At 39.8% G+C, this 15,526-nt stretch overlaps 1 long non-coding RNA gene across 3 annotated transcripts in view; it reads right to left on the reverse strand.

The window, feature by feature from the left end:
- Positions 1-15,526, reverse strand: part of LOC131135417 (uncharacterized) — a 48,969-nt gene that overhangs the window by 445 nt on the left and 32,998 nt on the right. Inside the window, exons 3-5 of one of the 3 annotated variants that reach the window (XR_013629563.1) lie at positions 13,536-13,666; positions 11,541-11,711; positions 5,231-5,324 (exon numbers count right to left, since the gene is read on the reverse strand). This is a non-coding gene — a long non-coding RNA (uncharacterized LOC131135417). The remainder of the gene's footprint in view (positions 1-5,230; positions 5,325-11,540; positions 11,712-13,535; positions 13,667-15,526) is intronic. The other 2 variants (XR_013629565.1, XR_013629564.1) reach the window with 2 other exon arrangements.

Raw genomic sequence — 15,526 nt, forward strand, 5'->3', positions numbered from 1 at the left:
TTTTGTAAACCAACCCCTCTGGGTATGATATGTATTTCTCAGTTCTCATTTATATACGGTAGGGTACCCAAAGAGTGGCCTGGGGGCGTTTGTGGCCTCCGGCACACTCTAAACATCCATCCATCCATTTTCTTTGCCACTTATCCTCACGAGGGTGGAGCCTATCCCAGCCAATCACAGGGCACATATAGTCAAACAACCATTCACACTCACATTCATACCTATGGACAATTTGGAGTCGCTAATTAACCTAGCATGTTTTTGGAATGTGGGAGGAAACCGGAGTACCCGGAGAAAACCCACGCATGCACGGGGAGAACATGCAAACTCCACACAGAGATGGCCGAGGGTGGGATTGAACTTGGGTCTCCTAGCTGTGAGGTCTGCGCGCTAACCACTCGACCACCATGCAGCCCAATTCAATTCGAATTTAATTTGACGTGACTTGACTTGACTTGACTTGACTTGAATTAAATTAAATTAAATTAAATAAAATTATTCATTAATTCATTCATTTTCTACCGCTTTTCCTCACGAGGGTCGCGGGGGGTGCTGGAGCCTATCCCAGCTGTCTTTGGGCGAGAGGCGGGGTGCACCCTGGACTGGTAGCCAGCCAATCATAGGGCACATATAGACAAACAACCATTCACACTCACATTCATACCTATGGACAATTTGGAGTGGCCAATTAACCTAGCATGTTTTTGGAATGTGGGAGGAAACCGGAGTACCTGGAGAAAACCCACGCATGCACGGGGAGAACATGCAAACTCCACACAGAGATGGCCGAGGGTGGAATTGAACCCTGGTCTCCTAGCTGTGAGGTCTGCGCGCTAACCCCTAGCCCACCGTGCCGCCCTAAATTAAATTAAATCAAATCAAATCAAATCAAATCAAATCAAATCAAATCAAATCAAATTAAATTAAATTAAATTAAATTAAATTAAATGAAATGAAATGAAATGAAATGAAATGAAATGAAATGAAATGAAATGAAATGAAATTAAATTATGGGAATACGGTTATAACATAACCAGAAGAAGATATATTTGTAAAATGTAAAAACAGAAAAAACACAGAAATTGAAAAAACGATTTCAAAAAATGTACTGTATTTTCCAGACTATAAGTTGCCTCACAGCTAGGAGACCAGGGTTCAATTCCACCCTCGGCCATCTCTGTGTGGAGTTTGCATGTTCTCCCCGTGCATGCGTGGGTTTTCTCCGGGTACTCCGGTTTCCTCCCACATTCCAAAAACATGCTAGGTTAATTAGCGACTCCAAATTGTCCATAGGTATGAATGTGAGTGTGAATGGTTGTTTGTCTATATGTGCCCTGTGATTGGCTGGCCACCAGTCCAGGGTGTACCCCGCCTCTCGCCCCAAGACAGCTGGGATAGGCTCCAGCAACCCCCGCGACCCTTGTGAGGAAAAAGCGGTAGAAAATGAATGAATGAATAGTATAAATAATATAAATGTAAATGATGTTTAGAAGAAGTAAGAAAAAAGTAAGAAAAAAGGCAGCATTGCTTCTTCCTCCTCTTTTTGCGCCATGTTGGCATGTGCAGGAGAAAACGTGTCAACTTAGGAACGTGTCAACTTGTCAAGCACGTTGGAAACAAATAAAGCATAAGCACGAGCAAATAGTCTCATTGTGGAAATGACGGCACATTTTAGTGCACGATTTGCTTCTGCTCTCTTTTATTTCCAGTAATAACTCTTGGAGTCACTTTTTATATCTTTTTCTCTCTCGCCTCTTCACACACACACACGCACACACACACACACACGCACTTGTTTCCATCTTTTGCTGGAGGGGTGCCTAAATTCCCACTGAGAGAATAATCCTCTGTGTTGCGTATTCACGTCTCATGTGCACAAGCACAAAGTGTTAATAAGCCTTTGATTGCGGCGCCATCCAACTTCCCAAGGAAACGGAGCAAGTTCCAACGTGTCTTTTGTGTACACTATTTGTTCCCCTTCCCCGGCAAACTCAAAATAATTGACTTGAAGTGCTAATATGGACACGTTTATGCATCGGGCTCCTGAACAGCGTGCAATTAATTAGAAGAATCAATGTCCCTTTAAAGGCTCAGGGGACCATTTAATCCAAGCTCAATACTGCCAGAAACACTGGATGGAGAAGGAGACAGGGGTGGGGGGGCGGCAGGGGGGTTGGCGGGGGAATCAATGGCTATTTGTGATTCCTGAGTATGTATTAAAGCAGACACGTCTAACTGGTTCATTTGCACTTGAAAGCAGCCATCTGGAGCAGCAAGCTTGGCTTAAGCAGATATGATTACTAATAATGTGATACCCCCGAACGCAGGAGGCCTATTCCCACAACTGGCGTGAAATAGACCTTAAAGCCACAGTCACAAAACGCTCCGTGTTCTTAGGGGGGCCCAAAAACGGGGGGGGGATCAGCGCCGTAAGGACCCGACACTCAGACCTCAACCACAAGTAACAATGGCGCAGCCGACCCCCCCACACCAAACCCACCCAACACCAGGGAGAGACGTGTTTCACGCTTTGTTTGCAGCTTATGAAGGGTGCGGACAATACAGCGCCGCTGCATTAAATATATCAAATACGTATTTGAAAAAAGTCTTGAATAGTAAGGAGATTTCCACGTTTTCATGGTGTTTCCTTTTTGTGTGTCACGAGAATTACATTAGTTTTATGTGCAAGGAGGCTCACAGTCAAGTATTACAAAGAGATTACATAGAAGGAAGATATAATTGTTTTTTGGGGGGGCGGGGTTTGATTAGTCTTTGGCACCCAGGACTATTGGGTGCTATTTATTTTAAATTGAGCATTAACTTTGTAATATGAGACAATGCATTGAAAAACAATTATTACAATGCTCACATTTTCCAGTTTTTACACTTTTTCATGTGGAAAAAATTACATTAAATTAACATTTATTTTATTTTATTTAATATGAATTTAATTTCCTTAATTTAATATAATTATTTTGTGATTTAATTAGGAAGAATTACAAAACAAAACATTTAATTAAATTAACATTCAATTATTATTATTTTAATTTTTAATTAATTTAGAATTAAAATATGTATTAATATGAGACAATGCATTGAAAAACAATGATCACAATGCTCACATTTTCCAGTTTTTCCACTTTTTCATGTGAAAACCCAAACAAAAAATGTAATAAAAAAATGACATTAAATTAACATTTATTTTATTTTATTTAATATGAATTTAATTTCCTTAATTTAATATAATTTTTTTGTGATTTAATTAGGAAGAATTACAAAACAAAGCATTTAATTAAATTAACATTAAATTATTATTATTTTTAATTAATTTAGAATTAAAAAATGTATTAATATGAGACAATGCATTGAAAAACAATGATCACAATGCTCACATTTTCCAGTTTTGCCACTTTTTCATGTGAAAACCCAAACAAAAAATGTAATTAAAAAAATGACATTAAATTAACATTTATTTTATTTTATTTAATATGAATTTAATTTAATTGATTGAATTTAATATAATTTTTTGTGATTTAATTAGGAAGAATTACAAAACAAAGCATTTAATTAAATTAACATTAAATTATTATTATTTTTAATTAATTTAGAATTAAAAAATGTAGTTCTTTAAACCCATAGCTAGGGATGTCTGATATTGACTTTTTTTTGCTGAAAAACGACATGCCGATATTGTCCTACAGTCTTTTGTGACCTTTTGGATGAGTCGTTGCTGCGCTTTTGGGGTCCTTTTGGTTGGCCGGCCACTCCTGGGAAGGTTCACCAGTTGCATGATTTCGCCATTGGTGGATAATGGCTCTCACTGTGGTTTGCTGGAGTCCCAAAGCTATAGAAATGGCTTTATAATCATTTCCAGTTTGAAAGATCTCAATTTACTTCAGTTAAGTTATGTTTTAACAGAGGGGCTATTTCTTTTTCACACAGGGCCACGTCAAGTGTAAAAAATCAGCAAAAAGTAAGAAATCAGGAAAGGGGCAAACACTTTTTTACACCACTGTTTTATCTAATTAGATTTACATTCATTTCTGTGGGAAAAATGGTCTTGGTTTTTGTACGTTTTGCTTTCTTGTCTAACCTTTTGTAATGAATTAATAACAGAAACTGTAATTTTATAATTTAGAAATGATTCTTGATGATTATAGGGTGAAGGAGATGTCTTGTCTGTGGGAAATTTTTAGAGAAAAAGATCATAATGAAATAATTTTAAATCAAAAGTTTAAAAATATGATAAAATTAAAAAAATAAATGTAATTTTTTTTTAATGGAAAGAAATATTAAAAAAATGAAAAAGACACAAAAAATGTAAAAAACTTTTACAGAGATTTGAAACAACTGAACAATTTAAGGTATGTTTTCAGTGGGAAAAAGGTCTATTTTGGATCATTCATTCATTCATTTTCTACCGCTTATCCTCACAAGGGTTGTGGGGGGTGCTAGAGCCTATCCCAGCTGTCTTCGGGCAAGAGGCGGGGTACACCCTGGACTGGTGGCCAGCCAATCACAGGGCACATATAGACAAACAACCATTCACACTCACATTCATACCTATGGACAATTTGGAGTCGTCCAATTAACCTAGCATGTTTTTGGAATGTGGGAGGAAACCGGAGTACCCGGAGAAAACCCACGCATGCACGGGGAGAACATGCAAACTCCACACAGAGATGGCCAGCCAATCACAGGGCACATATAGTCAAACAACCATTCACACTCACATTCATACCTATGGATAATTTGTGGCCAAAATAAAGATCATGACTAATTGAACCAAAAATCCAAACACTTGTTGTGCCCAACGAAGGTGAAGGAATTCTGGCCTCCAGAAAAGCTACATTTTCTAGCCGCTCATCCATGAAACAACGTTTATTGGAGGAATTTCACACTTTATGAACTTGCCGCTTTTTATCAGCGTCACACGAGTTACGGGATCGGGAGCGTTCGGAGCCAAACGGCACGGCGTATATAGATGTGATAAATAAAGCCCGCCCCCCCAGCTTCCGTCAGCCGGCGAAGGGGTATTTGGTGATAAAGACATGCACAGCTGGAGCACAATGGCGGAGTGTTTAAAGCTGGGAGCGCTCGGCTTGACAGGCGCACGCACTAATTTCTTCCCCCGAGTAAAAGCGAAAGAGCAGTTTGCCGTGGCCGACTGTCACTGCGACTGATCCCACCACACTTCCCCTCATCTACTGCTGGTACGCCGGCTGCTCACCTTGATGGCGTTCTCGCTGTTTTCCTCTTTAGAGTCCTGGAATTCCATGACTTCCATAATGAAGTCAGTGAGGCTGAGCAGCTTCAGTTCCTTCCTGTTAGGGAGCAAAGGAAGAACAAACAAATTGTTTTAGAGAAGATGGATTGCGGTACGTGAAGGATACAGTGTTTGATGAGGTGATAGTGTTTGATTCCCGGATAACCTCCGGGTGTGCCGTGGCCTGCCAGGTCGGCGTCGGCGCTGATAAGAAGTCAGGCCTGCTATCAGCGCCTTCTGGGCTCCCGGCTCCTTGTTTGCTATTGATTTCTGCCCGAGTAATCTTTTCTCATTGTGGCTCTCTGCTTGGCTTTCTGGTCATCCAGGCAAGAAGAAGCAGTTTTGTGAGAGTCCAGGACAGTTTAGACCCGCAGGTCTTGATAGTGTTTGGTAATTCCCAACAATAACATCTCACTGTGCTGCATGCGGCAACGCGGTTGTAACAACTTGGAGAGTCTCAAGTAGAAAACAAATGGAGCTTTCTCCGTCAAGAGACTTCAGGGACTAATTTATGGAGCACAGTGGTTAACCTGGGTGATTTGGGGTTGGGGGGTGGGGGTGGGTGGCAAATGGGGTGTCCTCCACCAGGTCCAGAAGATGCTTTTGTTACTTTCTCATACTCAATAGAGTATTGGAGTGCCTTAAAAGAGCAAAAATATACTCATCCAGCCTGCACACAAACACAACCACACAAGTGTGCTAAACTACGCTAACCCCTGCTAGCTTCCATTTAACCCCCTCGGGGATTTACAGCTTTAAAACATAGATGATAATTGCAAACAAATAAAGTTAGCTACATATTACTCCGTGATAAATGAGGGAACACTGTCATTTGTTCCGTGATAAGTGAATTTGGATTCACTTATCATAGTAGGATTCCTCATTTCTAAATAGAGTATTTTCAAAATATAGAAAACCTGTGTGTGACATTCTAAATACAGTTTTTAACAATTAGAGCCCTCTATACATTAAATAACACCCCTATAGTCACCTTTACACTCCAATTACCTAAAATAGTATCATAAGACAACACAACCACACAAGTGTGCTAAACTACGCTAACCCCTGCTAGCTTTCATTTACCCCCCCCGGGGATTTACAGCTTTAAAACATAGATGATAATTGCAAACAAATAAAGTTAGCTACCTATTACGCCGTGATAAATGAGGGAACGCTGTCATTTGTTCCATGATAAGTGAATTAGGATTCACTTATAGTAGGATTCCTCCTTTCTAAATAGAGTATTTTCAAAATATAGAAAACCTGTGTGTGACATTCTAAATACAGTTTTTAACATAATTAGAGCCCTCTATACATTAAATAACACCCCTATAGTCACCTTTACACTCCGATTACCTAAAATAGTATCATAAGACAACACAACCACACAAGTGTGCTAAACTACGCTAACCCCTACTAGCTTCCATTTAACCCCCCCCCCCCGGGGATTTACAGCTTTAAAACATAGATGATAATTGCAAACAAATAAAGTTAGCTACTTATTACGCCGTGATAAATGAGGGAACACTGTCATAAGTGAATTTGGATTCACTTATCATAGAAGGATTCCTCATTTCTAAATAGAGTATTTTCAAAATATAGAAAACCTGTGTGTGACATTCTAAATACAGTTTTTAACATAATTAGAGACCTCTATACATTAAATAACACCCCTATAGTCACCTTTACACTCAGATTACCTAAAATAGTATCATAAGACAACACAACCACACAAGTGTGTTTAACTCCGCTAACCCCTGCTAGCTTCCATTTAATCCCCCCCGGGGATTTACAGCTTTAAAACATAGATGATAATTGCAAACAAATAAAGTTAGCTACCTATTACACCGTGATAAATGAGGGAACACTGTCATAAGTGAATTTGGATTCACTTATCATAGTAGGATTCCTCATTTCTAAATAGAGTATTTTCAAAATATAGAAAACCTGTGTGTGACATTCTAAATACAGTTTTTAACATAATTAGAGCCCTCTATACATTAAATAACACCCCTATAGTCACCTTTACACTCCGATTACCTAAAATAGTATCATAAGACAACACAACCACACAAGTGTGCTTAACTACGCTAACCCCTGATAGCTTCCATTTAATCCCCCCCGGGGATTTACAGCTTTAAAACATAGATGATAATTGCAAACAAATAAAGTTAGCTACCTATTACACCGTGATAAATGAGGGAACACTGTCATAAGTGAATTTGGATTCACTTATCATAGTAGGATTCCTCATTTCTAAATAGAGTATTTTCAAAATATAGAAAACCTGTGTGTGACATTCTAAATACATTTTTTAACATAATTAGAGACCTCTATACATTAAATAACACCCCTATAGTCACCTTTACACTCAGATTACCTAAAATAGTATCATAAGACAACACAACCACACAAGTGTGCTTAACTACGCTAACCCCTGATAGCTTCAATTTAATCCCCCCCGGGGATTTACAGCTTTAAAACATAGATGATAATTGCAAACAAATAAAGTTAGCTACCTATTACGCCGTGATAAATGAGGGAACACTGTCATAAGTGAATTTGGATTCACGTATCATAGAAGGATTCCTCATTTCTAAATAGAGTATTTTCAAAATATAGAAAACCTGTGTGTGACATTCTAAATACAGTTCTTAACATAATTAGAGCCCTCTATACATTAAATAACACCCCTATAGTCACCTTTACACTCCGATTACCTAAAATAGTATCATAAGACAACACAACCATTTGGGTACTCAATTTTGCAGAACAATGCAGTATGGAGCAAAAGTAATAGTTTGTTATGTGCAGTATTATACAAAAATCAACATTTTGGCTGAAAACCGAATCTAAGACAAGGTGCGAAAAGTCCTGGTTTATGCAGAAAACAAGCACACTAAAAAGTCAGTGGTTCAACGTTATTTTGGGAATCTTCGACCCACGAATCCTCTTTAAGCGCCCCAAGTGATGATTGATGTTGAATTTAAACGCGTGCATACAAAGCAATGACAAACGAGCCAAAACGAGCCAGGCGGCTACGGCGCACAGGTTCAAATTCGTCAGCCTCCGCACTGCCTCGTCGCCCCTGCGAGTGTCTGTGCTCAGGAAGTGTTGAGCGGTTTTAATTAAGCATCTAATCAGGCTGGGGGTCAACATATTTCATCCCGAAAGAATGATGCGTATTTAATGGCGCTAATACATTACCATCTCTTTGCAATCTCACTGACGGAGGGCCTGCGAGAGTAACTACCATTAATCAGCATCAAGGTTTGTCTACGTGGAGGGAAATGGATTAAGGGGGGGATTTTTTTTTTAATATGGTGCATTACAAGAGATGCACAGTGTCCTCGTTAAGAGCAACGCTGATAGATAATGGTCACCTCTAGGTGCCTAATAAGCCATGCTAAAAGGCTTGGGAACATCATGTTACCAAGTGTAGCTTTTACAATGCAAGATGTATCGGCTTCATATCCTTACTCGCTGATCCTTACTGACTAAACGCCCTTGGAAGCCGATCATGGCTGCCTGTCATCCGTTATGTCGCCAACAACAAGCCTTTGAAGTGTATCGGGAGTTTTATTTGATTTTTAAGGGGAAACAGCGGCGGTGGCGTCCGTCATGCTGAGATAAGAGCAAACATGATGATGTCATGTGAGGGAAATGCGAGGTGTCGTGGTTAAAAAAAAAAAAAAAAGTGAGCTCACTTTCCCCTCTGGCTCCGGCACCGTTTGAGAAGTTCTCATAAAATGTTCTTTGTGATGCCCGTCTGATGCATGGATGCACCCGACCACATTGAAATACAGTAAAGTCTCGTTATATCGATATTCTCGGGAGTCGGAAAAAATATCGATATAACCGGACTATCCATATATCCGATCCTGCGCCGAACTGCATTAAAAGTGGGCGGATCTTTGATATGGCATGTCATTTTCTCCTTGAGTTCATGGATTGCGTATCTAGCATGCTTTTGTACTACAATAAATTTTGTACTACAGTAAATAAAAATAAACTTACGCTGTAGTGATTACCGGTTACCGGGACATAATTCACCCCGGAACTATCGATAGGGAAGGTGTTGCCACCCGGAGGGGTAGGCGCGAGGGACGGGTGTTTTCCGCTGTGTGTGCTGCACTCTGGTGGTGGAAGTGTGAAAAATAAAGTTGACTGGAAGCAGCCGATCGCCGTGTTCTTTTTTGGTATTGAAATCCTTAAGCAAAGATTGATTTAAGCTGCTTTTGTATCGATATAAGCAGACCAAATTGGCTGGCGGGAGATGAAAAGGGCATCCTAGTAACCGGATTATCATAATAACCGTGTATCGTATTAACGGAGCTAATTATATCATAAAAGAATAGAAATTTGCCGGGAAATGAAAATAGTATCGTAATAAGTAGTAATTCGTTTTAACTGATATCGATATAACGAGACTTTACTGTATTGTCAATGTACCAACAGTCATTCATAATTCTGTTCTCCAGCTCCTTTAGTCTGTATTATATCATATCTAATTATATTTAATGGTGCAATCCGTGCATAATTCTGCATGGTGACGCTAATGCTTGTGCTAACACGTACTGGAGTCATGAGCAACACATTCTGATACTCAAAATGTATTCAAATATTAATTTTAATACATTTAAAATGCAAAGAATTGTTGCATCGCTACATCGCAGTTCACCTTTCACTGTTTCCCGTGTTTTTTTTAAATGCAATTTTGAATATTTTCTTTAATAGCTTTATGAATGCACATTATTCTGCATCTTTGTGGTTTATTACAGCGACCTATTGGTGCTCTGTGGTATGTTTGTTACTGTATTTACTACTGCTAGCAGTAGAAGGTGTTGTACGCTCATGTTGAAGACCTGCACGGCTCCATCTCTCTGTGTCTTTGAGCAATCAGGATTTAGGAACCCTGAGTCCGTTATAAGCTAAGGGAGAACCTACCCCCTGTGTTCGGTGTAGCATGTGTTTTGCTTTTTCTTTGGCTTTTTGGCAACGCTCATAAAAAAAAGGGATGTAGCAGAGTGCCATGGTCAGCGTGCCTTACCCTAGTCTGATCATTTTAGTGTGAAAAGTAAAAGTGATGATTAAGCCAACGTACTGTACCATATAGGGGTGTTATTTCATGCCTCCAGGGCTCTAATGATGTTAAAAAATATATTTTTAGTATTTAGAAAACCCTAAACAGTTTTTCTATGCTGCAACTGCAACAGTCAGACTCAGCGGAAATTCACTGCAGTCATGTCTGGAACCAATTAAGTGCGATAAAGGAGAGATGAGGATGATGTATATGATGGGATGCCATGACTGGAATGACAACAGGCAAGCAGTGTGGATTCTGTAGCTTCTACGCTAACCCGACCAGGCTTGATACTTGAAATATGCTTAATAAGTGCGTGAGACATATAATAATACCTAGGTATTAAACCTGGATTGTGTGGTGAGAGAACAATGGCAATTGAAGAGAGAAGGGAAGGGTTATGGTCTGTCTCTAACCTATCAATTACAACACTGGCTTTTAACGTGAATGCGTATTTGAGGATAGGAGGAGAACGTGAACATGAAGCAAGCAGGGGGGCTTAAAGGGGCAGGAGCGATGATGCCTGTGTCAAAAACAGCCATTTTTATCGGCGTGTCGGCTGTACTTGAAAATAAAAAGCGTCTTCATCTTCATCTCCAAATGTTTTTTTAAGCTGAGGAGGCACCAAACCTTTTAAGTGATGTGAAAAAAGTTTTCAAACGCATCTTGGACTGTTTGCTTTTCAAAGCAGCACGCAAAAGCAACATCTGCATTGATCATTGACGCCGCCGTCGCCGCCGTTGTGATCCCGTAGCACAAAGCCCTCAGCTGGCCGGGCTCCGCACACACAGAGACACATCAGGAGGAGGAGCCCCCGGCAAGGCCCCCAAACAGCGGAATGAAAAGCGACATCAATTTTGGCACAGACATCCTCCGTCACACAGATTAGGCAGGCACAATGCGCGGGCTCCTTATCTCCAGCGGCAGGAGGAGGGCAGGCAGATCTGCACGGGATGGAAACATTCTCATGGACGTAATGGGCAAAATCAATTGTTGCCCTCCTCAATCAATGTAGCCCCCACTTTCACTGTTCAGCAGCTCAGCAGTAATTGAAGTTATCCTGGGCCTGTAATGACCGCCCAAAGCACAACCATGACAAAGTTGAGAGTGTGTGATATCAGCCAGGCTGCCAGCAGGGTGGAACGTGCTGCATTCGTTTGTGCAGGAGGGGGGGGTGAGGGGGCCACTTACCCGCGTGGGGGACATGCACGGACCCTCATCAGGTCCGGCAGTGAAGAAGCACTCCAGCCGCGGGGGCCGCGTAGCCCTGCCTTGATGATCTCGCTGTGGGCGCTGAGAGGCGGACGTTTTCCACGCAATCAGCAGTTTTCCGACAACAGCAAGGCTACGGTGGTTCTAGTACTGTACCGTACGGTCCAACCCAGGGCCATACACGGGAAAATGATATTTATATGAAGCTTAGAAGTTATGTATACAATATATTGCATCTCAGTTTTGTGAAAAAAAGCCTATTAATACTATCAACTTTTGCTCTTTTTGCTCATTTTTGAAATATTTACATTCTATTCTTGTACATTTTCTTCTCATATATGACTTTATTCCCATATTATTAGCGGAAATATTATTTCCAGAAATTACAATTTTATTTTAGGGGGTTCTTTTGTTTTTCATATGATGACTTTTAAAAAATTCCTTAATATTTCCACTCAATGCTACTATAATGGCATTCTTTTTACTCATAATATTACAAGGTTTTTTATTAATGTTTTTCTTAATATTCTGACTTTTTCTGCAACCTAACACCATATTTTTTTGGGGGGAGGGGGGGTTCTCATTACACCTTTTTGCTGTTTTTTGTTTTTGTTTCGATTTGTCCTACTTTCTTTGACAGTCATTGAACGCACCATCTTCCTTGTCCAATGCACAGGGATGTATGGATGTATTTGGATGTTTTTTCACCCTTTTTCTTTCACCTCATCCTTGCTCCTAAATGCTGATACTATGTGGGAATGCATAATGGTAAGATTTGATGACTCCCAGAAAAACAGAAAATATATTATAATATTATAATATTATTTTTAAAGTTGTCAAAATTCAAACATTAATGACGCAAAAATTTTAGCTGTTTTTAAATTTTTGCTGTTTTTTTCCAACTCTTTCCACTTTTTCCTTGAAAAATCATTCCAATAAAATTTTTATTTTTCTGCAACCTACCAAAGGTTTGTTCTCATAATATTCCTACTTAAATAAAATAATGTTTTTTTTTCCTTTAACACTTTGACCCAACGCTACTAAAGTTTTTCCTCAAAATATTACTTTATTCATGTAAAATTCGACTATTTATCATTGTATTAAAATTTTTTTCTTAATATTTTGACTTTACTCTTGTAAAATTTGTGCTGAAATTTCTGTTTTTGCAGCTGTTGTTTTTGTCATTAACAAATTTAATGTAATAAAAATGTTCCTATTGTAGTATTATAACTTAATTTCCATAATATTTGAATTTAATCATAACATTTAACACTTTTTCCCCCAAAATGACAACTTTATTTAGTTTTGTCTTTTTTCTCATAATATTACAATAAAAATCTGATTTTTTTTCCATGAGTTGTTTGCGTAAAATTACAACTTTTTCATGTTAGATTATTTTTTTCTTTGAAAATCACTGCTGATTTTTCAATTTTCTGCTGTTCTGTCTTTTTATTATTATTTTCAAAAAAAGATGTTTCAAGAATGTGCGTGTGGCGGCGTGTGGCAAATGGTCCCCGGGCTGCTCTTTAGACGTCCCTGTTCTAATAGACAGTCATTAAGTGCAGAAGATGGGTCACTTTGTTTGGAAAAAGGCATTCAACTCTCGGGTGGTTTCTGTGATTAATTAGCAGCATGTAGACTCATTTAGCGTTGTGAAGAATTCAAGCCAGTGCCTCGCGAGAAGCAGAAAAAAAGCCTCTGCTGTCATAATTTTTCTCTCCATAGAGGTTTTCACAGCAGAACAATAAAACCAAAAATGCTCAAGTTATAATTATACCTAGAGATGACAGATGACAGTTAAAAACTTAATTTAGAGGAAAACCCTTTGACGGAGTTGTTCAGTAAGAAGAGGGATCCTTTGCTTTATGATGGAAATGACGCCGCCATTTATTATTCTATCAGCACATGCAATTAAAGCAGCGCACCGAGGACGCAGTTGATAATAAAACGTGCCGGGAGTGAATGCTAATTAACCTCTGTTTCTTGTGCGCCTCCTCTTGACTTGGGTCTCCCAGTATGCTCTCCAGGCCATCGCCGTCCCCGGAAGGGGATGGCCGGTGCTATCCCGGGTTGGGAGCGTCCACACACTCGTAATTGTCACCAGCCTGGTAAATACAAACACAGAAAAAAAACAGCCAGTAGTCTAATTGTTCATTAGAGAACCGGCTGGCCTGTTAGGCAATGCAGGCAACTGCTAAGGGTGCCATGGCCTGCAGGGGGTGCCAAAAAAGCGCAGGACATTTTTTATTAATTATTACTATCAACTCTGACAATGAAAAATCTCATATTCATGGCCAAATATTATAATTATTACTACAAATTCTACTAAATTAATCTCCCTGCACATGTATTTTTAACATATATTATATAGCCTTTCTATACAATAATCCCTTGCCAATTCACCCTTCCAATTTCTCGGCTACACTCTAAAACAGGGGTCTCAAACATGCGACACTAGTTTGAAAGTTTAATGTTAGTGCGGCCCGTGCAAGTTTGATATGGATGCTGTATGGTATCATGTACCCAGAAAAAAATTATTACGTTTGAATAATGTTCATGTTAAAGGTTAAATAACTGTTAATAGTTATCCTCCCTATCCGTGTGGAAGTGGTAAGTTTTTGGCTATTTAAGTTTAAAAGAAATAACTTGAAGGCTACCGTTTAGGTCGCTAGCTCTATAGTTTGCGAGTTAGCATGTGTCTCAAGACCCTGCAGTTGCGCTGCAGGGTCTTGTATTTTGTCTTTATGTTGTAAATAAAAAGAGTGTGCCGCTTAACCTCACTAGGGTCGCGGGTATCCTGGAGCCTAAAAAAACTAACATAAAACATTTTTTTAATGGAGTAATTCTACGCATGAATGTTAATTTTTTTTTCATTTACAGTAATAATTATATGGACGCTATGGATGCTAAATATGGACGGACGTAACAATAAAGGTGAAATGTACAGCATTTATGTACAAACGGCCACCATTTTTACCAGTTCAAGTCTTCATGCTTCACTGATAAAGTTGTTTCCTGATTCGGCACAGCGGTCCCTGAAGGCAGCATAGTTGCTGTGAGATGCAAAAGTAAAATGGATATCGCTGGATCATCTTACATTATCATTAGTGGTGAGTGGCGTTCAGGATGTGAGGGATTAAACCTGGTTTGTGTACTGAGTGAACAATGGCAATTGATGAGAGAAGTGGAGGGCTCTGTTTGTTGCAAATGTTGATCCAAAATCGGAGGAGAACGTCAGCATCAAGCGAGCAGGAGGGTTTGGTGGGGGTGGAGCAGGTTGCCATTTTTTACCAATAAGTCTCCAGATTAGCTAGCACGCATGTTTTTGCTACAAGATCGCATTCAAACCCGCAATTCCGAATGTCCCATCGTCGCGTCATCGGGGGTGCCCCCCCATCCCACCCTCCAGTTGCGTATGAGATGATCTGCATTGTCCTGGCACTTATTCACATCCATTCATTTGTCACCTGTCCTAAACGTCTTTGTGCTGTCTTCTTTGTCTCGCAGGGCAGCAGGACACCTGACATGGCGGAGCCAAGATGGCGTTAATGGCAACCCTCAGCAAGAACAATGTAAGGGTGGAAGTAGGGGGGGAGGGCAATTATGAGATTAGCCCTACCAGCTCTGGAGGGCCGGGATTGAACGGGTCTGAAAGAGGAGCAGCTCACAAATCCATTTTCACACGGCGGCGTGACACAGGTCTGAGGCGGGATTGATTGGAAAAGTGTCCCCGTCATTACGGGTAATCCTAGTTTCCTGTTTAAAGACCCGAGGAACCAAAGACGTGAGGGAGTGAGGCACCTCAATGGCACCACTGGTCCAACGACAGTGACAGTGAAGGCTATGTCCACACTAACATCCATATTTTCACGAATATTCCCCCCCAAAAAATGTCCAATCACATGAGTGGAGTTTGTAAAAAAAAATCATTGTCCATATAAAAAAGCACATTCACCGTCCAATCA

Source organism: Doryrhamphus excisus, linkage group LG12, assembly GCF_037039965.1.
Source record: "Doryrhamphus excisus strain RoL-2023G ecotype Guam linkage group LG12, RoL_Dexc_Guam_v1.1, whole genome shotgun sequence".
Classification (NCBI taxonomy): Eukaryota; Metazoa; Chordata; class Actinopteri; order Syngnathiformes; family Syngnathidae; genus Doryrhamphus; species Doryrhamphus excisus.